Below are 23,530 nucleotides of genomic sequence, written 5' to 3'. Positions count from 1 at the left end.
GAAAGTATGGAATATATACATATTAGAGTACTACTCAGCAGTAAAAAACAATGACTTCTTGAATTTTGCATGAAAATGGACAGAAATACATTACATTTTTAAATGAGTTGCACAAACACAATAATCAAGAGGAGAAATATATATACACAGTATAACAAAACTGACCTTAAATTTGTATCAAAAAACTAAGATCCATGCCAATGTAAATCTCTAAAGCATATCCCCTTTTAAATGTAAACAAACATTTATAAACAATATTTAGGAATATAGGCATAATTCTCTAAATTACTTCATGCTGATTGTGGGTGTTGTTAATCAGGTCTTTCATGGTGTATTCTGTGTGGTAGGTTCATCTCAGTCAGCAGTTGGGCAAAGTAATTTGGGGGAGGGGGTGTTCACAGTAACCTTTCAGGAGTTTTGGTCCATCAAGCCATGTTAGTCTGGAATGAATCCACTGCTTCTCATTCTCTGTGGAAACAAAAGAAGAACATCTTTTCCAAAGCAACATATCCTTAGACCCAAATGCTGAAGTCAAGATACCTTTATAATATACATGCTGGTTTAGCTTAGCAGCCCATACAATGAAATGTCTCACTGGACTTAGATCCTTCACAGCCAAAAAAATTCAAAGAGAACACAATAATATTCATAATCAAGACTCTCTGTGTATAGTCCATTTTTATGTGGCTTTTACTGCTTTAATCTATGGCTGTCTGTACTTTCTCTTTAAAGACTTTACCTTTTTCAAATGCCATTTACTTCTTTTTATAACTGTTTATCTTCTTTTTCCTCTCTCTTCCAAGTCTACATACATTTTTTTAAACACACTGCATCTTATTTAGAGGTCTTTTTCAGCTGAATTTGTCTTTATTGCATATCCGTAAGTATTTACTGTCCCAGAGCACTTCTTAAAATGCTAAGGACTTCTTGAAAAGTTAGGCTGCAGCATTACTAGGGTATATACGGTACTTCTTGCTTGCTCTGCACAGTCCAACATGGTGAAAGTCCATTCACCACCTCTGCAAGCCATGCACATTGTTCCAGTTTTAGGCACACAGCAGGTCTATGTTGCCATTAAGCAAGTTGTAGTACCTTGCTTACAAACCCTATTTAAATGTTCGGTCTCCTGAAAGAGCCAGAGTTTGCACTGGCAGCAAAGCCCAGAAAGCTGGCATTTCAAAGCAGCATGGCTCTTTTTCTGCTACCACCGAGTCAGGAAAACCCTCTCAAAGGAGCTGTGGCATGCCACCAGCAAACAGCAAGAAGCTGTGTTAAACTCTGTATTTTTGTGTCTAGAATTCTTTTAAAGCTCTCTCAGGTTTTTAAGAAGATTTTAGTTGGGCATGTGGGTACTAATTTGTTGAGGGAAGGCTGCTTGTTGGTTCCTGGCTGCTCAGCCCCGAAATAACCACACAGAAACTATATTATTTAATTCACTGTTTGGCCCATTAGCTCTAGCTTCTTTTATTGGCTAACTCTTACATCTTAATTTAACCCATCCCCATTATTTTATATTTCACCTAGAGGCTCATGGCCTACCAGCACGGTTCCAGCATCTGTCTCCGGTGGAGGCTCCATGGTTTCTTCCTGACTCTGCCTCCTTTCTCCCAACATTTGGTTTAGTTTTCCCCACCTAGCTCTGTACCCCTATAGCTCTGCTATAGGCCCAAAGCAGTTTCTTCATTAACCAATGATATTTAAAGCATACAGAGAGGAATCCCACATCACTTCTTGATATGTGTCATGCTTAGGCAAGGAACTCTGGGTAATAGGTACCTTGAATGCTTACAATTCCATCATCTGTGAGGACCAGAAATTGAAAAACCCCTGATAACTCAAATGTGCTGTCACACCCGGAGCTCCAAGTTCATAGCGTTTCCTCTCTGCTTCTCCCCCTGCACACACCACAAAGGAAACTCATAGAGAAACCAACCATGAGCTTTGAAATCAGATCTGGGTTTAAATCTATTTATTTTGTGAGCTTGGAGAAGATGTTCAATTGGCTTAATGTGACCACTTGTGTGGAAGGAGATTGTATATATTAGTGCCCCTCTTACTGTCCTGAACAAAGACACAAGGGAGATCAATGTGCCAGCAGCTTGTCTTACTTCTAGTAAGTCCACCATAACATAATGCAGTTGAACTTCATTTGCAGAGTCCACCACTTTTCCTAGGAAGCCTCTACTTCCTCCTTGGAGTCCTGGCCCTGGCATCATGAACTTGGAGAAACCTACTTCAATCCTCCAAAGGACCTAACTAGTCATTCATTCAGTGCTCATGTTCTATCTCTAAGAAGACATTGCCTCACTGACTATAAACTCATGGGATCTGAGTGACAAATCGTGACAATAGCCCTGCATATTGTTTCCAAACCTGACTCTGTACCTTGCATTGGATTTTGGAAACCACTGATATGTCTCAGTTGCAGCACATACACAGAGTACAGCCATACAATGATAATAATAATTATAACTAGCACGTTTGACATCCATTGGTGCTACATACCACCTCATGTGTTTTGTGAAGATTAACTCATATAATCCCAACAAAATCCTTATGAAATAGCCACTTAACATGAGGAAGTTGAGACCCCAAAAAGAACAAGTAATACACCCCGTCCTCCAGTTATAAGTCAGGGTTCAAATCCCTAAGATAGAACTCCAGAGTACAAGCTATTCACCATGGTGGAATAGAAACTTATTTATAGATTTTAATTCTCAGAGACAATGTGTTTATAGAGACTATTTCTCTTACATGGCACCTACACAAAAATTGTTCCTTTTAAATGGTTTCAGATATTACAATTATTTTATAATACATTTAGGTTGTTTCAATTTGGGTAATAAATTACTTCAATGCCTTTGAACCAAAGCTACTATAACTTGATGTAAAAATCATGTAATTAAAGAGTGAAAGAGTTACAATTTATGGCATCTCCACAGAGCTTCTCCATACTCTGCCGCTCTGGCAGGAGGTGCCAGGTGACAAATTGTTCATCTCATCACCTGACCTTGTTCCTTGGTAAGGATGAGGAGGGTGTGGAGGACACTCATGCCGTGTTCCCCAGAGAAGAAGGAAATGGAATCTCTACCGTGACAAATCACGGTCAGATCTGCATCTGCCACCAGTTGCTCCCATTTTCCTCTGAGGGAGTTGGTTGCTTCCTGCCAGGGGAGCTGACAGAGGCAGGTTCACAAATGTTTGTAGTCTATTAAACGAAAGGAAGCTGAGTGGAAAATGACATATTTGAAAAGATCTCACATATGTTTATAAAAATATGCCAACATTTGCACATGGCTCATTTCTTGATGATTTTTTACTTTCTTCTTTCTGTTTTCACTACCAGAACTACATATTCTTCTCATCATTAGAGAAAAAGGAGATTGCATTTTTCAGTTACTTGTTTTATATTTATTTAAAATGAGGAGCTTTTCATAAAATACTGTAATATGATTATATACAAAGTCTGAAATTCAAGAGAGAGAGATTGAGGGAAAAATAAATATGACAAAAGCCTGGATTAATAGTGAAATTCATAAGACAATTTGATTAAATTTTCCTAAATTCACTTTGAGTTTGAACAATCCATAACCTCTTTTGCCAGATACATGAATAAGGGTGATTCTAAGTTAAGAAAAAATAGAATGAATCTTCCTACTTAATGGGTTTCCAAATAATTCTTCAGCAATGTCTAGTTTGAGTGGGACCTGAATTTTCAGTAGAGTTATCAAGCTGAACTGCTAAATTATTTTCATCAGTTTATTCACATCTAAAACAATAGCCATTTTCATTTCATGATAACAAAATCATGGAAAGTTCCTGTCTTAAAGGATAGGCTAAATTTGGAAAATTAGTACACATAACAAAACTTTTTAAAATATTCTTGTTTTTTTTCCCTTTAATTGAAACTAGCTTTTTTCCCCTTCACGTAATGTATCCTGGTTTTGATTTCTCATCCCTCCACTCTTCCTAATTCCCATCTCCCCTCCCTTCTGAAACAACCCCCTTTATGTCTTTCATTAGAAAAAAAAGGCTTCTAAGGGATAATAAAATAAAGAGAAATGAAATAAAAAGATGAAGCAAAAACTAACACACCAGAATAGGACAAAACAAAGAAACAGAAAGAAAAGGGTACAAGAAACAGATATAGGCTCAGAGATCCACCTTGTTTGCACACTCAGGAATCTCAAGGAAGCCATAATTTATACACAAAGGAACTGTAGAGTATACAGAGAATATATGTATGGTAAATTTTTTAAAAAATGAAAAGTCCTTACGCATATTATAAGGCAAGGAGCCTCCAAAGATGCCTTTGAGTTCATTTTCTGTTGGCCATCTACTGCTGAGCATGCTGCCTGCCCTTGAGAACAGTTTGTTTCCCCCATGAGACTCCCTTGGAGAAAACTAAATTTTCATTTGCAAGTGGTTACCAATTGCAGATAGGTTCTAGATAGGTTCTGGGTTAGGGATAGGGCTATGTGCCCACTTCACCTTTCAGTCCTAGAACCTCATCTGGTGTAGATCTGTGCAGGCTGTCTTGTCTCTGTGGGTTCATGAGTGCATCAATCCTGTTGATTTAGAAGGCCTTGTTTCCTTGGTGTCCTCCATCCCCTCTTTCCTTACACATCTTCGACCTCCTCAGCTGCAGGATTCTGTGAGCCCTGAGGGGAGGAATTTGATGGAGACATTGTCATTTTTAGAGCAGAATGTTACAAGGTCTCCCATTCTCTGCATAAAGTCTGGCTGTGGGTCTCTGAGGTTGTTCCCATCTGTTGATGGCTGCATAGTGCACTGACCTATGAGTATAGGAAAATATCATTAGGAATCATTTTATTGTTAATTTTTTAGTACAGTAGTATTTGGTTTTACCCTAGGTCTTAAGGTTTTCTAGGTTATCTTAGGTTATGGTCACCTAAGCAGTGTGGGGTATAGGTTCCATCTTAAGTATGTCTTAAGTCAAATCAGACATTGGTTGGTTATTCTTACAAGCTTTGTGCCACCATTGTCCTGCATATCTTGCAGGTAGGACACCATTGAAATTCAAAGAGTTTGTGGCTGGGTTGTTGTTTGCATTTCTCCCCTCACAACATGCAGAGTACCTTCCTGTACTGTAGACTCTTGCACAGAGGGGGAAGGCTCCATGCAGTCAACAGCTCAACGTTCAGGGAGTTGTGTGGGTGTTGTCTTCAGCAATGGAACTTGGCTGTCTGTTTGTGGACAGCAACCTAGTACTGGCAGCAGCCTGGGCTTGGGGGTTCCCATGGGACCCCTTTGTGCAGCAATTCAATTAGCTGTCACCTGATCCCAGCACCGAAAGTTTCAGTAGGTGGTAAGAGCTATCTAGCTGGGGCTCTGTGTCCCCCGTTATTTGGCAATTTCAGTTAGATGGTCCTCATATATGTATGTATTTTATGAAGCTTCTATTTTATTAAGTTTTCATTCTACTCTTCAAGCGGCTCTTAATTTTAGCTGTCTCTCCCCATGTTCTCTCCCCTTTCCTCCTCTTCCATCCCCCCTCTTGATCCTCCTGTTCCAATCCCTGCAAGCCTTACTATCTATTCCATTTCCCTTTCCTATAGAGCTCTATTTGTTCCTCACCTAGTCCCTTACTCTCTACCTACCCTCTGTGGCTCTATGAAATGTAGCTTGGTTATCATTGACTTAACAGCTAATAAACACATCTAAGCAAATGCATACCATTTCTGGGTCTGGGTTACCTCACTTAAGATGAGTTTTTTGGTTTTTTTTTTAAATAGTTCCATTCATCTACCTGCAAATTTTATGATATTATATTCTTTAATGGCTGAATAATATTCTACTGTGTACATGTACCACATTTTTTAATCCATTCTTCTATTGAGGAACATCTAGGTTGTTTCCCATTTCTTGCTATTATGGAATAGAGCAGAAATGAGTATGGCTAATCAAGCATCTCTGTGGTAGGATGAAGTGTCCTTTGGGTGTATGTACAGGAGTGATCTATCTGGATATAGAGATAGAGCTATTCGACACACACACACACGGGGGGCGGATTTTTAAATGTTCAGTATCCACTAGAAATATATTTCTATTGAAGAAAGTAATCTCAAGATGGAAAAATTGAGGTTACTATACTAAACCAGAAAATATTAATAGCAACCACTTGACAAGCTGGCAAGCATAAAGTAAGGTGACTACCAAAAGTTGTGTGTTCTGTGTATCAAATTATTGTTTCTTTATTCATTTGAGACAGGATTTTACTTTGTAGCCCAGGCTAGCCTTGTACTCATGGGAATCCTCCTGCCTCAGCCTCCTGAGTGCTGGGACAACAGCTATAAAATATGTAGAATAGAAAAGTAGGATGGATTGCCAAATTTGGACTTTTTATTGAAGTTAAAGTCTGGATTTGGTAAGAAGAGACTATGGGCGCCATTCTGCAAAGGTGACTTGTCACTCAAAGATAAAATTATGCCAAGGAGCATGAGATCAGGTTCTCACTCATTCAGACAGCTTCTTGCACTGGATAAGGCTTTTGAACAAAGTCCACATTGCTGTGCCTAGTTCCTCATTCAGAAAGCAGCATGCCAGGGATCAGGTGAGTGACTCATTGTACAAAAGTGAAAGAGTTGAGATCCAGCTGCTTGGCATCCTGTCTCCCCACTCAGCCACTAGGAGCCCTTTATCTGAAAAAACGTAAAATGTGTTTTACCGCTTAGAAAGAGAAAAAAGATAACACCAGGATTCCCTTGACCGGGTGCTGGAACTGGCTCTGGGGACAACTGCCTGGACTGGATCACAGCAGAGTGGCTGTGTGACCAGAGGGATCCTGAACTCCCTCCCTTCTGTGCTCCAGCTCCAGGATTAGGAAGGAAACTTCCTCACTGTGGGACCAGCAGAGATAGGTCTGATATGCTTGCTGACCCCTCTACTCCCACAGTCTCCCCCAGCAACACAGACTGTGGGAGAAATGATCATGCCAGGGTCGCTTCCCTGTCCCTGTGTTCATCTGTGCCCTGTAGAACATAGATTTTTATGTGGACCAGGAAGCAAATGATTATAAACCCACCTTGAGTTTACTCAGTGAGGTAGTGACTATGTAAGAAAACCTAATACAGCACCTGCCACCATACAGTTTCTCGATAAGTATAGGCCTCTAGGGTTACTGCTATTACTGCATGTAGGTATGCTTAGAAGCGTACAGCACATACCATTAGAACGTCCTTAACTTCTTTGGAAGAAAGCTATCTGTTGACCCTTTCCCGTTTTTCTTTCTCTTGATATATACTTATCGCCTTGCAACATCAGGCACATCTCCTTCCAACACTCTGGTTATAAGTAATACAGTAGAATGCCAATTGCAAAAGTGGCATTGAGAAGGAGTCTGCAAGACACCTCAGCACCATGAAGTTATAGGACAAAGGATCAGACTGAGAAAGAACTGTGGAGTAAACCAGGAAGGAAGGCCATGATGCAGAATAAAGCATCTTTCAGCTGGTAGAAGACAGGGTCCCAGAAAGGGGGAGGTTCTCTAAGGGAGCAAGTGGGAGGAAGGGAACGTGGATGGAGCAAAGGAAATTCTGTAGGTTTTGTATAAGAAGACAAGGACTTTCCTAGGCATGACTTCAGCTTCTGGCTGAAGAAGTGAGTTAGGTAGAGTGCTGGGCATAGAACAGGAGGAAAAGCCACAAAGTGTAGTGGTCACGAATTTGTGGCCATATTTCTTAGTGTGGCCCAGATAGAGTTGGCCACCAGTAGTGAGAGTCATCCGAAGGATGCAAGGTACTCCAAACATAGTAATTCCATCAAGGACGTGGGGGGTCTGTCCCCCACTCTTGTCAGCAGAGTCTCTGCTGTGGCATTCAGTGTTCTCTTCACTGTGGGGCTAGCAGAGATAAGCCTGGCCCTCTTCCTGCCTCCCCCACGTGCCCAGCGTCTCTCTCGGCGATACAGAAGTACAAGAGAAGTAACATGTCAGTGTGACTCCCCTGTCCTTGCACTCACGAAGGCTCTCTGGGTCACCGCATCTGTGAGGAAGAGGCAGAAGGGAGAAACCTCCTCTGTGTTCTGGCGTCAGAGTCTTTGCGCTCCTACCACACCCCTTCTGCACCAGGGCACCGGGCATGGGAAGACGGTGGGAACTGCTGCCCGCTCCCTCCTAAGGAGAGGTGAAGAGATGTCATGTATGGTTCTCTTCACTGTAGTTCTGGGGCTGGCAGTTCTGGTGGCTTCTCTCTCAAGAGGCACATTAGGCAAGTCGAGCATTCTGACCTTTACATGGGTTCCAAACCCCGGATGCCGCGTCCTCGTCTTCTCTCCCATCCCACAACAGTCCTTCCCACGTGACATGCCAACCCTGGCCCCCTTCTCATTCTTTCCTTCTGTAGCCCAAATCTTCTATTTTTGAAACAAATCTCGATTTGAATAAAAGAAAAACCAGGAAACAAACTCTCTTCCAAACAACCTTCACTTAAAAAGTCGCAGGACCAGCTACTGTTTTCTCAAGGAGAAAACAATTCAAACTTCTTGAGCAATACTGCATACTAGGCTGTGAGCTGTAGGAGACAGAGATGAGCAGAGAAGAACGGGCAAAGGTTGGGTACACAGCTCACTAAGCAGGAGAGACAGACAGCACCGGGCATCCCAGGGAATGGCTCTGTGGGGAGAGAGGCACTGCACTCGGACAAGGACGGAAACTTGAAGTTAGAGGTTTTATGGCTACGTTCAAAGTTCAGACAAGGAGGCTGGGAAATTTGGGGTCCCTTCAAAGGGCAAATGGTCCCAGACCTTTATTTCAGGCACAGTGCAGCGAAGATGAAGGTGAATGGTTGGCAGGAAGGGAAGAAAATTGATGTAACATTGGACTAAAACTTTTGGCAAGACTACGCATTTGGTTAGAACCAGAACAAGCACCTTCTAGAATCCCATTCTGTTATATACTAGGAGGAGCAGAGTGGCCTGGGAGATAGCTCCACCCATAAAGCACTTGCAGAACTGTGGCCCCACATGAAGCCAAGTGTGTCCATATCCATCTGGAAACCCAGTTCTGCGGAATACAGAGACAGGCAGGTCTTCGGAGCTCGACAGTCACCCAGCCTAACCGGCTGCTACGTCCTGGGTTCAGTGAGAGGACTTAGAGAAAATATGATGAGCTGTAGCCGAAGACAACCAATGTCAACCACTGAGCTCCACATACGCCTGGACACATGGACACACGGACAACACACAAACATACACACAGTTACTAAAGGCTTTTGAGTAAAGAAAAAGACATTCTGTCCCGCATGTCTTTTACAGAGAATTTAATAATATTACTTCTGAGTATATTATGAAAATACTTCAACACTCTTTCCCAACTTCCCATCCTAAGATCAAGACTTTTTAGAAAGGTCCTTTATAAAACCTACAAAAAGGCCTTAAAGTATTCGGTTTCAGAGGTTGTATGGGAAGTCTAGGATCATGGACTGACAAGAAGATTCAGCCCTTGATGCTCAAGCCTGATGACATTAGTGTGACCCCCAAACTCATGGTAAGAAGCAGAAAAATGAGCCCCTGAAAGCTGCTTTCTCACCTCCTCATGAACACATCCCCACATACATATACACAGGAAAATAATTAGGTCAATTAAAATATTTTAAAGGAAAGTCTAGGACCTTAATTCATTGTCAACAGAAATATAATTGCATGATTATATATTAATAATTGTAAATTGTAACCCACAAGTTAGCTTATATTTATGAATAGTTTTTCTGTGGACAAATTACTTTAATATATAAAGCCTTATTTATTCTCCTGTCAATGTGGTAGGTTCTGATAATTATTCTAGACCTCAGTTGAAGCCAGAGGCACTGCAGTCCCGGAGTGCAGAAGGGCTTCTTAGCTTGTGGGCCACAGCTGAACGGCAAAACCTTACAAAAACAAAACTTTCAAGGTCATCCTCTACACCTCATACAACAATATCCTTCCATGTTCCCTGTTGTTGAGACATACTATTCTGTATTCGTGTATTCGCTTGCGTGCACACACTTGCACATGTTGGTGTATACATGTGCATGTAGAGCTCAGAACCTGACACTGGGCATCTTCCCTCAGTTATTCTTCACCTTGTTGCCTGAGGCAGGATTTCTCACTGAGTCCGGAGTTTACTAATTCCACTAGAGAACAAGCCACAGGGATGTTTCTAGCCGTACTTCCCCTGTCATGTGATCATAGTGCATTGCTCCCAGCTTTTTTTGTATGGATGCTTAGGAGGAAACTCAGGTCCTCATGTTTGCTCAACAAACACTTTAGGGACTGAGTCATCTCCTCGGGGAATTTTTGCTGAGTAGCCACCATGTGCTCAGGTAGAGTTTTTAGTGCTTAACTCTAGCAGCAGATAGGACTAACGAAGCTGTTTGATTTGCATGACCTCTTAGAAAAATATTCTCCACCATGTTTATTCCTTTACATTACAGCAATCATTAAAAGTCAGGTCTCTGAAATGTCAGCACTATTCTTTTTATCATTGCCAAGTTAGCATATATACATTTGTTTGTTTGTTTGTTTATTGTTCATTTATTTGCCTCTGTGAGTACATGTGTGTGTGTGGGTGGATGTGGACTCCAGAAGAGGGTATTAGATCCCTCAAAGCTGCAATCACAACCATTTTCAGGTCAGAAGGGTTGTGGCATGGGTGCTAGCATCCAAACTCTTGATTTCCCAGCAATCGCACTTAACTGCTGAGCCATCTCCCTGTCCCTCTTCATATTCATGTAAAAAATCATTTATGTAATTGAATAGATTTAGACACCTGAGCAGGAAATGTCTCTTTTAAAAAAATGAGGAAAAAAACATGGTCTCTTCATTGAGAATTGCCAAACATGGATAACTTGTTTTGAAAGAATTCTAGCATAACTCAAAACTCCTAACCAAAAAGAAAAAAGCCATTTGGGGCATACCTCAGTTTTTCTTGGGTGACTCACAATTTCTCCCAATCTTTGAGTGGCTCCGAGTGAACTCTTTTAAACAGCTGTTGTTAACTGGAACCCCAAAACAAACTTGGTGAAGAATTAAGAGTTCTGGTTGTTAAAATTTCCACTCGCTGAGCTGAGCGAGGCTAGTGGGGCCACCTGAGAGTCTGAGAATAATCTGCAGCAGCGGGTTCTTACTTCAGGTCTTCGGGAATGACTAACTGAAGAACACAATGGATGAGTTTCATCTCCCACTAATAGCTGGATCTGTACGAAACACCCACGGCATGGGATTAATAATAAGATGTGTCACCACAGTCTTGTGACAATGATTCTTTTAGAATAGTTTTGAACCCTCTATTGCGCATCTCTCAACACCTTAAATCCCCTTTCAAGATCATTTGAAATGTCTTAAATGGAGACTATTAATAAATGAATACCTGTACCTCTTTAAGTAATGATTAAGAAGTTCCAGTAACTGTCTATCAATCGTATTAATGGCATAGACAATGAGAAAGAATAACTCAAAAGCGACTTAAGGACAATGTAAGTTACATAAGAGAAATGAAATCTTGGGATGGAAAGTTAAAAGAAAATTCTTCAACTCTACTGCTAACATTAGGGATAAAATTCCCAACAGGACTGAGAAGGACATGCAAAGCATCAACACAATAATATGCTGTTGAAAAAGCTGTACAAACCAAGGAACAGTAAACTGTTTTACTCTAGAAAATGCGGGCCAAGTGGGAGGATTCTATGAGCTTATCTCGCAATGCTAAACGGTCGCCATCTAATCGGTGTGGGATTCAATGTCATAGCCCTATCCACGTCCTTCTCAATGAATGGATCACACTTTTGCTTTCATTTTTATATTAAGTTAATTAGGAATCACTTCTGCCAACAAAAGGATTTTATTCCTTCACTGTTCTATTACAGTATCCAGACCAATACTTTGCACATAGTAGAGACCTGACAAATATTTATTGAACAGTAAACAAATGGTTTAAAATACTGATTCAAAGGATTTGTTGTTATGAATGGCATCTTCTGCTTTTGCTAAGATGGTGCCTACATAACGACAATACAGTGCCCTGTTACAAGTTTTCCAAAGATGAGATCATACTATGTTTTCTCTGCCTTTCATTGTTTTAACAAAATGACTCGAACTGAGTACTTCAAAAAAGAAAGGGCATTTATTTATCTCCATTTTAGAGGCTTGAGATCATGAACAGCATTTTCTCAGATCTAGTGAGGGTCCCTTATCTTGTGGCAAATAATACAAACTGTCCTAGCAGGGATGTGTGATGTGTGCAAGAGGGGTAGGTCCTGCAGTAGAGCAAGAATAGAGGCTAGGAGAGGCCAGTCTTATCTATACTAACCTTCTCTCCACAACTCACCGGAGTCCCATGAAGACCCCCTGAGTGCTTGGGATGTAGGTAGAGTGTTCTCCTCAAATACATGAAGTCCTATGGAAGTGACGGTAGAGGACAGAAGATCAGAAATTTAAAACCATCCTGGATACACAGAAAGTTTGGGGTCACTGTGAGCTACTAAAAACAAACAAGTAAAAAAGGATCCATTCTAATGCTTTGCAAGGGTAGTGTCTTCAGTGACCTAACACTCTTCTAATAAGACCTGTCCCTTAAAGGTCTCATTACCCAAAACTGCTACACTTGGACCAAGCATCCAACATATTATCTCTTGGAGTGTACGCCATATCAAAGCCCTATCCAATCATATAAAACCATATTCACACCATAGCAAGTGTCTTCATGGAGAAATCAGTATCTAGTGGCATAGGGGCTCTATTAGACATACTCCATTCTGCCTTCAAATCATTTGTATATTTTATAAAACCCAATGTTTAGGATACACTGCAGAAGCCAGTCATAGGTGGTGTATACCTACAATCTTAGCACTTGGAAGACTTAGGCCCGAAATTCTTGAGTTTAAGACCAGAGAGGGTTACACAATGTGTTCCAGACCAGCCTGGACTCAGTAGGTAAACACTACCTCTAAAAAAAATAAATAAATAAGAAAGAAATTTATGGAGAATGTGTCTTGGTAAAAGGAAAATGTCTAGGTTTTTAAAGAACATTAATAGTTAAGAGTGCAACTGGAAGTCTTATTATTCAAACTTTTAATTTTTATAGCACCATTCCCCAAAGGGTAAAAAGATGATATTTTTGTTACACAGAGAACCTTTTCTAATTTTGCTTCACCCAGTACATTTTTACCTTACTGTATACTAGAAAAGTCTGTTTACTAATGTTAAATTTACAAAGACACATAATGATAGCAATTTGTTGGATCTAAAGAAAGATCATAAATAGTGGTGTATGTATGCAACAAATGCAAGGAAAGTCATGACACAGCTAGTGTGTGGATTAGGTTGAAACTCGAGATTCATGAGTGTGTATCTCCACATATGTATGTGCACCATAAGCAGGCCTAGTCTTCACACAGGCCAGGAGAAGGCACTGGACCCCACTGGAACCTGAGTTACAGAGTTGTGAGCTGCCATGTCAGTGCTAGGAACCAGACCCCGGTCCTCTCCAAGAGCGGGATGTGCTCTTAACCCCTGAGCCATCTCTCCAGCCCCTGAGTCAAAACTCTGCAAAAGTTCTTCCAGGGCTGGAGAGGTGGCTCAGTGGTTAAGAGTGCTAGCTACTTATCTAGAGGATCCCTTCTGTCCTCTATGGGGAACCAGACACACACATGGTGCACAGACATGCATGAAGGCCCAAGAGCCATAGACATAAAAATAAAGATATCTTTCCTTGACCTGTGAGGCTCCAGACAAATGTGTGTTCTCTAAAGGCCTTTAGATGGTTCAGACAGCAGTCTGTTACTGCAACCATTTAGCATCTTAGTGCTACGCAGAGAGATACAACAGTTTTTCACTTTCTCAGACCCAATGCTTCCTTCTTATCATGCACATTTTGTAATGTCTCCTTTACTACCTTTTAAGGAAATCGGCAGCCTACTCACTCACCTGAATTCAAAGAAAATCAGCATAAAACTTTATCTGCACTATAAAACAAGAATACAGGGGAAAATGGCTTAATATGTAAATGCTTGAGCAAAGCCATGGTGAAGGAGGCATGGTTGCTCACACACACAGCATCCCTGGGAGTGTGGAAGACCTTACACAAAACAATGCGTGTCCCATGATGGAAACCCAGTTACAGATCCCAGTGGTCTTGCCAGGGCCATTCCCGGAACTGCAGAGCGAGGCTGAGAAAAGTTCCACCCCTCCACTCCCTGCTCTTCTACCTCACGACCCCCTGCTAATGCTACTGTCTTAATCTGCACAGGGGTTGCATTCCTGGAAAAGGAGTGTGTTATGTTGAAGGAAACATAACCTCCCGCTTATGTATAAACCAGAGGCTCACAGTCAGGCATCCTTCCACCAAATTCCATTCTGACCCTCTCCATCATTTTGACAACCAAAAATGCTCCCCAACACTCCGCAAATGCCTCCCTGGGAGTCGTGCCTCTTACACGGAACTCATAAATCCCAACAGCGCTCAGGCTTCTTTGTGTCTTAAACTATGCATTGCTGCCTAATGTGTGATGAAGCCACTTTGCCGTTTTCATTTATCATTGATAGCTTTTGAGTTTAAAGTATCTTTAAGCAGTTGCTAAAATTATTGCGATATTGTGTTTCATTATCATTATTATAGAAGCTTTATTGTTATGGCATCATTCAGTTTCTCTTCTGACTTAAAGTTGGTAAAGAGAAAGTATTGAACTTCGCTGTACTTCCGACCTTCGCTCCCTGTTGTGTGAGGCCTCTGACACTTTGAAGAACAGATCGGAATGGCCTCCAAGTAGCCCAGGCCTCAGTCTTCACTCTCCAGCCCTGTGAAACCTGTCAGCCCCATGAGGTCATCAAGAAGGCAGACCGCCACTTGTCACAACTGAAAGGGTGTCTCTGGAGTACTGAAAAGCTGGGTGAGACTTGTTTTTAGGGCCTGCCATTTGGATAGACTGATTTCAACTCATTTGGAAAAGGTCTGCTTAGCATGTATGTGTGAATCAAATTTTGTCACATACAGCTCATTGGAGCAGTGATTTGACTTCTACCTTCTAATTCCATCAGAAAACGGATCACTAAAATAGATAACAGGGTTCAGCATGTTGGCACATACCTTAATTCCAGAAGTTGGGGGAGAGAGGCAGGTGGATCTCTCTGAGTTTAAGGCCAACCTTGTTTAGATGGTAAGTTCTTAGCTGGCTGGAGCTACAGAGTGAAACCTTGAGATAGATAGATAGATAGATAGATAGATAGATAGATAGATAGATAGATAGATAGATGATAGATAGATAAATGGGGAGAGAGAGATGATAGAGATGTTACTCATATATTTAGTTCATATGTTTATATGAATATATGAATTAAATACAGAAAATACAATAACTAATGTGTACCTGTAATCCCAGTACTTGAGATATTGGAGACAGGATTAGGTGTTTTAAGACATCCTTGACTACTTAATGTCTTTGAGGATAGCCTGAGCTACTTGACACTGTCTCTAAAAAAGACAAGAAAACTAACAGGGCTTAATTTACAAAAATAAAAATGCCCCAATTCCAGATAAAACTGGTGTCTTTTTTAAAAAATTCTTTCTACTACATGCAACAAAGAAACAATTTCATCTAATAAATTGGAAGTGATTAATAAACTCCCTCCTCTCACTCTCGCTATGCTACCGCACACCCACGCATACATCCCAGACGTCATCTTACCCCTATTCCTAGAGAATGATGGGTTCCTATCGAAGAGAGGCCAAGTGAATCATCATATTTTGGATAGTGGAGACTCATGAGTCTCATGTCCATATATTCGTGGGTCGTTTGTGCTACATCCTCCCTCATTTATTGCAATGAAAGTAAGGGGTCGGGGATAGCCCATTCTCCCATGTTCCCCTGGGGGGGAGGGCAGGAAACACTCTGAACTTCCTGTGTACTCAAGGGCTTCAATCCTCCACAGAGTGTTTGTAGGTATTTGTAGGTATTTGTGGATATGTGTAGATGAATCCCTTTCCACACAGCTGAGAATAGTCCATTCACACCTCAAGAGTCTCCATTGCACTCTTGAGAGCTGCCAACGAATATTAGAGGTTCTTGGTAACCATCCCTGGTTGAGATATTGCTTAAAATTTTAAAAATATAAATGTCGAGACAATGCATAAAAAGCATATTTCCCAGAGGGAAAGGAAAGAAAAGGGTGAACGTGATCACAGGCCGTGGGAACATCAGGTGGTGTCTTTCAGCTGTAATTTGAGATCAGAGCTTCGAAATGGTTAAAGTGGAGGCCATGTCCATCCCGTCAGAGTTTTATTTGGAGCGGCCTATTTGCCCGAGCCGGCCCTCCTCTCCCCAGCAGCTGCTCTGCCCTCTACACGCAGCAAATATGTTTGTCTTGTCCAAAGCTGCAGGCACTCGCCAATGTCTGTGCCTCTCTTCGGGAAACAACATAATAATCAAATCACATTAAGCCCAGTGTCCGTAAGACATGTGTTTTCAATTTTAAAACCCACAAGTGATTTATTATTTATTTCCTAATATTACATTTGTGCATTTAGTGAAATAGGAAAGGCTCCATGCATAGAGTCACTTCCAAGTTTTGCCGTGGAGTTATTGCTCCGGCTGTTTTCTAGCTATTTCGGTGGCTGTCTCTCACAATTAGCATTACAGGGCCCCTCACGCTGACGTTCCCGCTCAGTGATGCCTGTTTCGGTCTTCAACCTTTGACTCTTGGTTGATTTTTAAACACTCAGGCTCGAGTTATGTTGGCGTTTTCATTATTGTTCTTGCTTTCAATGCTTTTATAGAGCAACATATGAGATTTACCTTCTTAATTTCTTAAGTGTACAGAACAGCTCTCACTGTAAGCGCAATATTGAACAGCAAGTCTCTAGAATTTTTTTTGTCTCATGTAGCAGAACTCCCAGGCTACTGCACAGTGGTTTGCCATTCCCACTGTCCCACCGCCACCCCACCCACCCTCAACAACTACTGTTCCACGTTTTTGCTTGTACATTTCATTATCTTCCCACACTTTTTATTATTTTTATTTATTCTTCTCTCATATATTACAACCCAAGGGAAGAAATTTGAACTCCTTTGAGTCCTGATGTGTCTCTGTGCCCAGAGAAAATAGGATCCTGCGCTACACTGCTACACGCACGCAACTCCTTGCCCACATCCTATGAAGTATGGGATATAATGAACACAGTCTTACCTTAGGGTCGGGATGACCCACGTTCAAATCCCTGCTCTGCTACTTACCTGCTCTGAAGCCTGGAATAAATGACTAGCCTTTTCCAAAGCCATCTGTAAAATGCAATTACTTATGCCAGCTTTGCAATCTTCTTTGATAAAGTATAAACTATTCTCCAAGTGCTCAGGGTTTCTGAGCTCCATCATCTCCGGCCCCGAGTACATTCATGTTGTGCTCAGATCCATGCAATAGGAAGCTGATTGTGCCTGCCCTCGATCAATACATCTGTTGTGTTTTTTGTGTTAGGTCTATTTCTCATGCTGGTAGGTAGACTCAGAAGCAGTCACAGAAAAATGAGTGTTTCTCCTCTATGACTAAGTTCTGCATGAGGACATAGTTTCATGATATGATCATGCTAATATCATGATAGGACTTTATTCCTTACCAATGATGATCTTCTTCTATGAGTTTTTAAAGATAGAATTCCCATCCAAGCTACTACTCATGGGTAAAGAAAGTCCAGTGTTGATCTACAATCATCCTAAGTTGCATCAGAATATCCACCAGATTCAGAAAAGAAGTAAGGCTTGAGTTCTTCTGCCCAAGGATTTACCTCTGTGATTTGTTATATTAGAAAGATGAGATTTATTTAGTTTCCACAATTAATTCAATCTACATTGAAGCCAGCAAATGTGTGTTATGTTAGTTAGAAAAAAATTAGATCTCAATAAGTAATTACCTGATGCCTTCATTCCTTCTCTTTCTAATTTCTTCAATATGCATTTATGTGTGCATTCATGCATGTGTGTGTGTGTGTGTGGTGTTTATGTGCAAAGGCTCATGACAAAGCACCTATGTAGAAGTCAGAGGACAACTTGTGACCGTCAAGTTGTCTCCTTTCAACGTCTGGGTTCCAGGGATTGAACTTGGGTTTTCAGACTTGGCAAGAAGTGCTTTTATCCCCTGAGTCATCTCAATTACGGTTTGTAAATTTTTATGGGGTTTATTGTTGTTTGCTGGTGATGGTGGTGGCAGCGGCAGCAGCGATTTGTGCATGGAATAAAGACTTTTTAAACCAAAGCTCCACCGTAAGCAAGAGATCGTCCTGTCTACCAGGTCTCTCAAAGGGCTTGAACCTTGGCCTACTAAGCTAAGCTAAGTCGCCGCGATACTAACTGGGGAATAGGAGGACTCACAGAGATAACTGAATGTATCTGACCAGAGGGACAGGAGGCGAGACTTGAAGTGACCTGGTCAAAGGTGGATGGTAGTTGAGGCAGTGTTCAAGCAGAAAAATATGGAGAACCGCTCCAGCGGAACCAAGAGCAGGAGGCCTGCTTGCCTTCAGGGGACTGTAGTGCGGACAGCCAACAGCGCCAAAGTAAGTACTAGCAACTAAATAAAGTAGACATTAGGGAGCCATTGGAGGATTTGGCGCTGGGGGCTGACGTGGTAGGAGTTGTGTTAAGAAATAAATCTGTCAGGGGGAGGTGAGAGGGATTGGAGGAGACGAGTAGAGGCGGGGGGTGGATCGGTTGAGTATTCTGGGATGGGAGCATGAAGGTAGAGGCAGGGTGAAGGCGGAGGCACAGAGGCGCCTTTCGACACGCGCTTGGAATTTTTGCAGCGAAACTCAGAGTCCAGACGCATATCCGCAGATAAAACCCTGTGCTTGTTTAAAAATACATGAGAAGGAGAGAGTTAATGCAGCAATGTTTAGCCTCGGGAGATGCAGAATCCACTGAGAGTTTGGTCACCCCAATTTACTCTCCACAAACCACGGCCCTCAAAACTCTCTGGATTTGCTAAACATCTCAAACTCAGAAGCAGAAAGTTCTGGAAAACCACACTGAGCCTGGCGTGGATTTCTTCCTTGGGACGCGGAGGAAATCTGATCTCCTTCCTATAAATTCATTTCGCTTTCATTCAAACTGAATTTTTTTTTTTTTTTTGGAAAAAAACCCTTCCTGTTGCCCAGAGTAGTCTTAATAGCTTACTTTTGAAGACATTTTCCCTCCTTAGAGAAAAGGAACCAATAACTGTCCAGCCATTCCTGACCTCGGAAGTTGGAGACACAGACTCTGCTGGTTATAATGGATTTTTATGGTAGGCCAAAATCATAGGTTAAAAACAGTACTGTCTTATGCGGCTGAGGAAGACCTAGCAGCAACCCTCTTCAGCGCTCTTCTGCCACGAGCGCGGCAGGTGTGGATGCTGTCAAACAAGGAGGAAGTCCCACAGCCCTGTGACTCAGATCAGCCATCACTGTCAGGGATACAAAAGAGGAAGAGCAACCGAACAAGAGCAAAATGTTAAAAAGTTAGATCCAGAGAAACATCTTACCCTGTCTTATGGAGGACTGTGCTCTCCCTCCTCCTCCTCCCACTCCGTGGCTGTGAAACAAAGCTCCTCTCCAGTGACAGCCATCAAGACGTCGTGAGTGGATCTTGTACACAGAAGAGATAATGTCACGGGGCTTGAATGTGTTCTTCTAGATCTGAGTTGGGGAAACTTAAAAATAGCATCTTAGATCATTTGAACTCGAATCTCTCTCTTCCTAACTTCCGAATTCTAAAGGGATGGTGTGTCTTATTTGGGCTCAGCGTTCTGTTTCATTTCTCCTTTCTGTCCCCCGTGTGTGTGCTGGTCTTCATTATTGTGGCTGCTGATGTTTTCTTTAATGTGTCTCCACCTCTTTGCTCTTTAATATCCACAGACTCGCCTCCTTACGTTCCTGTTAAAATCCGAGCTCTTGGTGTGAATAAATTTAGTTTGTATTTTATCGACATAAACTTGTCCAAGATCTCAAAAGCCCCTGGCAAGGATTTTGTCCCAAGAATATGTCGGCTTATGTGAGAAAAGTCTCTACATTTGATCTTACAGGCCAAATGATATATCTGCTTGTCATTTCTCTCTAGCTACCATTTTCTGACTCTCAAAAGAAGCACAGCAAAAAATACACAAATTTAGCCATTTGTGACCCTTGATGTCTCCGGGGGGAACAGAGATGTCGTATTTTATTTTTAAAGGTTTATTTAGCAGCTTATTTTTCATAAATGACTAGAAACTGTAATGTCCAGAGATGTTAAACTCTGGAAGGTGAGACTTGAATGTGCTAATCCGTGCAGTAGAAACCAAATCGTGAGGTTGACTTAAAGCACATGAAAACGAGACAACCTGTTTACTAATTTGCAATGAGGAGGTGTCTCAGTCTGAGATGCCATCTTTAGTTCCTCACCAAAGAGGAGTCTGTAATATAAGTTCTAGAAAACCATCAGTCTTTTAGATATTTTTCCTTTTCTTTCTTTTTTTTGGGTTTTTTTTTTAAGACAAGGTTTCTCTGTGTGTAGCTTTGACTGTCCTGGAACTCACTTTGTAGACCAGGCTGCCCTAGAACTCACAAGGTTCTGTCTGCCTCTGGCCCCTACCTCTACCTCCCAAGTGCTGGGATTAAAGGTATGCCACCACCACATGGCCCCTTTTATATTTTTTGAATGTAGCCTATTTGAAAAAAAAAAAAAACAGCTCTTTCTACAAGGCAACTGCATCTTAGCATCTTAACCTAGACCATCTCAATCTTCAGACCTTGTGTGCTCTTTCAAGGAAATTGCCATCCTGGATACCCCACTGGTCCTCCAGCTTCGCAGGGACCCTGGATCTGAACAGGAGTACATGTAATAAGAGAGAGAGCTTCAGTATAGACCTGCTCCTTTTGTTCAGTGCATGAAATGTCAAAGATATCAACCCATCACATCTATGTTAAAGTTGCATTTTGAAAACTGGAAATTGAGCTTACACTGTGCCGGATGCAGTAGAAAAGTGATTGGGTCCCATCACCTTGTGTCCATACCTACAACTTGCAGGGTATTGTGACAACTCAAAGAAAACTAACAGGAATCTGGTCTCCAGTGCTGAGTAAGAAAGGAAAAACAGACTTCTGAATAAGAGTGAGCTTTGGACCACATAAGCTCAAGTGTGCTGAGGGAGCTCCTTTGGCCAATAGCCTTCAGGAGACCATGCACAAGTGGGAGGGTCTCTTAAAGGCTATTGGCTGAAGGAGCTGAAGGAGCTCCCCAGCACTGCCCCCTATTTAGACAATGCCCAAGTGGCCTGATCTCTTAAAGGCTATTGGCCAAAGAAGTTCCCGCAGCACAAGTGAGCAAGGGACAGGGGTCAGTCAAGGCAAAGGTCGGGGGAGGGAAACACAGGGATTGGCCATTCTGTTTTGAAGATCATTGGGAAAGTTATTTCAAAATTGAACATTTTTTTATCATCTTCTCTTTTAAAATTGGCTTATTGGAATGGTTAGAGGGCTCAGAGGGTAAAGGAATTTGTGATAGATCAAGCCTGACTACCTGAGTTCAGATCCCAGAACACATAAGGTAGAAGGAGTCTCCAAGTTGTCCCTTAACTTCACGTGTGTGTGTGTGCGTGTGTGAGTGTGTGTGCGTGTGTGTAAAATGAATAAATATAATAAATTTGCTTATTATTAAAGAGGGCATTGGTGGAAATAGAAACATAAGTTTATCAAATGTTTCCAAATTAAATTAACCATGAACATTATTTTTACTCATTTGTAATTTTGTGAGTATTAATGGAATATACTGTGATATATTCTAACACATGCACACAGTGGAATGAATTTAGTTGGCATTAGCCTATTATCAAGTTTATAGCGGTCTGGAAAGGAGACGTTCAAAGGATCACAACATAAAGAAATGACAAACCGGGAGAATGCTAGCGCATGCTTGACGACTTCCATAGATGTAAGATTTTGCAGTAGAACCCAGGAGGTACAGAGTTCGATCACATGGTTGCTGACCCTGGATGTAATCAGCCATCTATATCCATAACTGTAGATGGCACAGGACAGAGTAAAAATCCCATAAGAGAAGAATAAGGAAGGCTATGAATGGCCACTAATTCAACAAGGAGCTTCATGGTAACAGTATTGCAATAACAGAAGATGGCATTTTAGATCATTATTGAGGAGGCTCAATCTGTTAAAATGAGCAAAAGTCCTGAAACTAGGTTCAGGTAGTTGGATGCTCACGCCTGCCTGTGTCCAACTTAGCTCACTTAAGTTCTCTTTGTCCTCAGAATCACCTGAGCATCTGCACCAGCTGTTAACTAGCCAGCTTCTAGACATAGTTGATGGAGAGCTTGTCCAGGGAGCCAGGCATACAGCAGACTCCTCTAACATGGGCGCGCTCAGAGCGTTGATGGGTATACAAGTCTAAGTTCTCTCCTCCTACCATGCTGGCCACTCCCCACACAGAGAAGCTGCCATTAAGAGGTACTCAGAAATGAAGAAGATGTTCTCAAGTGTTTGCAATTAAGCCAATCCCAACTTGTGAAATTGTCAAATTACCATACTGGTAGAGCCAATACAAATTCCATAATCCTAAAATTAGCACTAAAGTCATACAAAAATGTGTTAATACATTCATCCTTGTAGAAGTCATAAAGGACCAAGTGAAGAGAAGATAAATTCCACACTTGGGGCCAATGCCTACACAGATTAGGCAACGGAATATTCCAGAACTGCTCAGTATGACTATTCCAACTGAGAAGACAAGGACCACGGCACAATAAAATTCAAACAAAAATGCACAGGGACAACTGTGCACGCCACTAAATAACTGTTCCTATCACAGAAACTTCCTAGGCAGACCTAGGACTTCATTACTAGGAACACTGTTATGATTCCCCAGAGTTTTCTAAGCTGAATTTAGCAGCGCCATATAAGACTTGGCTACATTGAAATTGCACATAACCCCACTGTCCATAACGCACACAACCCCACTCCTAATTAACAAAATAAATGCTAGCTGTTTACTCGGAGCCCGTTTGGAAACGAAGATGTCAGAACGCATTCAACAGTTGAAGAAAAACATTTCAGTGTCGTTGTACTTCCAAAAGCAGCTTCTAGTGCAAAACTGGTGATTTCTTTTCAAGCAGTTTTTTTAAATGAATATTTTCCCCCAACTTTGCTTTCAGCTTTTATGGCTTGGTTTTTCATTATCTCACATAACACAGGAATGGAGGTTTCTAAACTGATAAGTAATAAAGATAGATTTCAATCAATTTATTTTATGCAATTATGGATGCTCTCTTCCTCTGCAGAGAGCTACTCTGGGAATTTTCTTCCACTTGGCATGATGTGTGCCCTCCAGAGCATTAATGCAGGGTTGTTGCTTCACACCTGTAATCTCAACATAGCTTCAAGTCAACCTGGACTTCTGTGTGAGACCCTGCCTCAAAAGGAAGGGAGGGAGGGAGGGAGGGAGGGAGAGAGGGAGGGAGGGAGGGAGGGAGGGAGGGAGGGAGGAAGGAAGGAAGGAAGGAAGGAAGGAAGGAAGGTAGGAATGTAAGT

At 41.6% G+C, this 23,530-nt stretch overlaps 1 protein-coding gene and 1 long non-coding RNA gene across 3 annotated transcripts in view; one reads left to right on the top strand and one right to left on the bottom strand.

Annotated features, from left to right (window-relative positions):
- Pde7b (phosphodiesterase 7B) overlaps positions 1 to 23,530 on the top strand; it is a 315,941-nt gene that overhangs the window by 247,265 nt on the left and 45,146 nt on the right. The window lies entirely within an intron of this gene.
- LOC126511921 (uncharacterized) lies at positions 4,647 to 19,522 on the bottom strand. Its single transcript, XR_007594823.1, has 3 exons — positions 19,498 to 19,522; positions 12,305 to 12,391; positions 4,647 to 4,796 (listed from the first exon to the last, which is right to left on the bottom strand). It is a non-coding gene; the product is annotated as an uncharacterized lncRNA (long non-coding RNA).

The sequence above is a fragment of the Alexandromys fortis genome, unplaced genomic scaffold (assembly GCF_014885135.2).
Source record: "Alexandromys fortis isolate MF-2015 unplaced genomic scaffold, M_Fortis_MF-2015_v1.1 scaffold_107, whole genome shotgun sequence".
In the NCBI taxonomy this organism is placed as follows: domain Eukaryota; kingdom Metazoa; phylum Chordata; class Mammalia; order Rodentia; family Cricetidae; genus Alexandromys; species Alexandromys fortis.
This window is presented reverse-complemented; position numbering and strand designations above follow the sequence as displayed.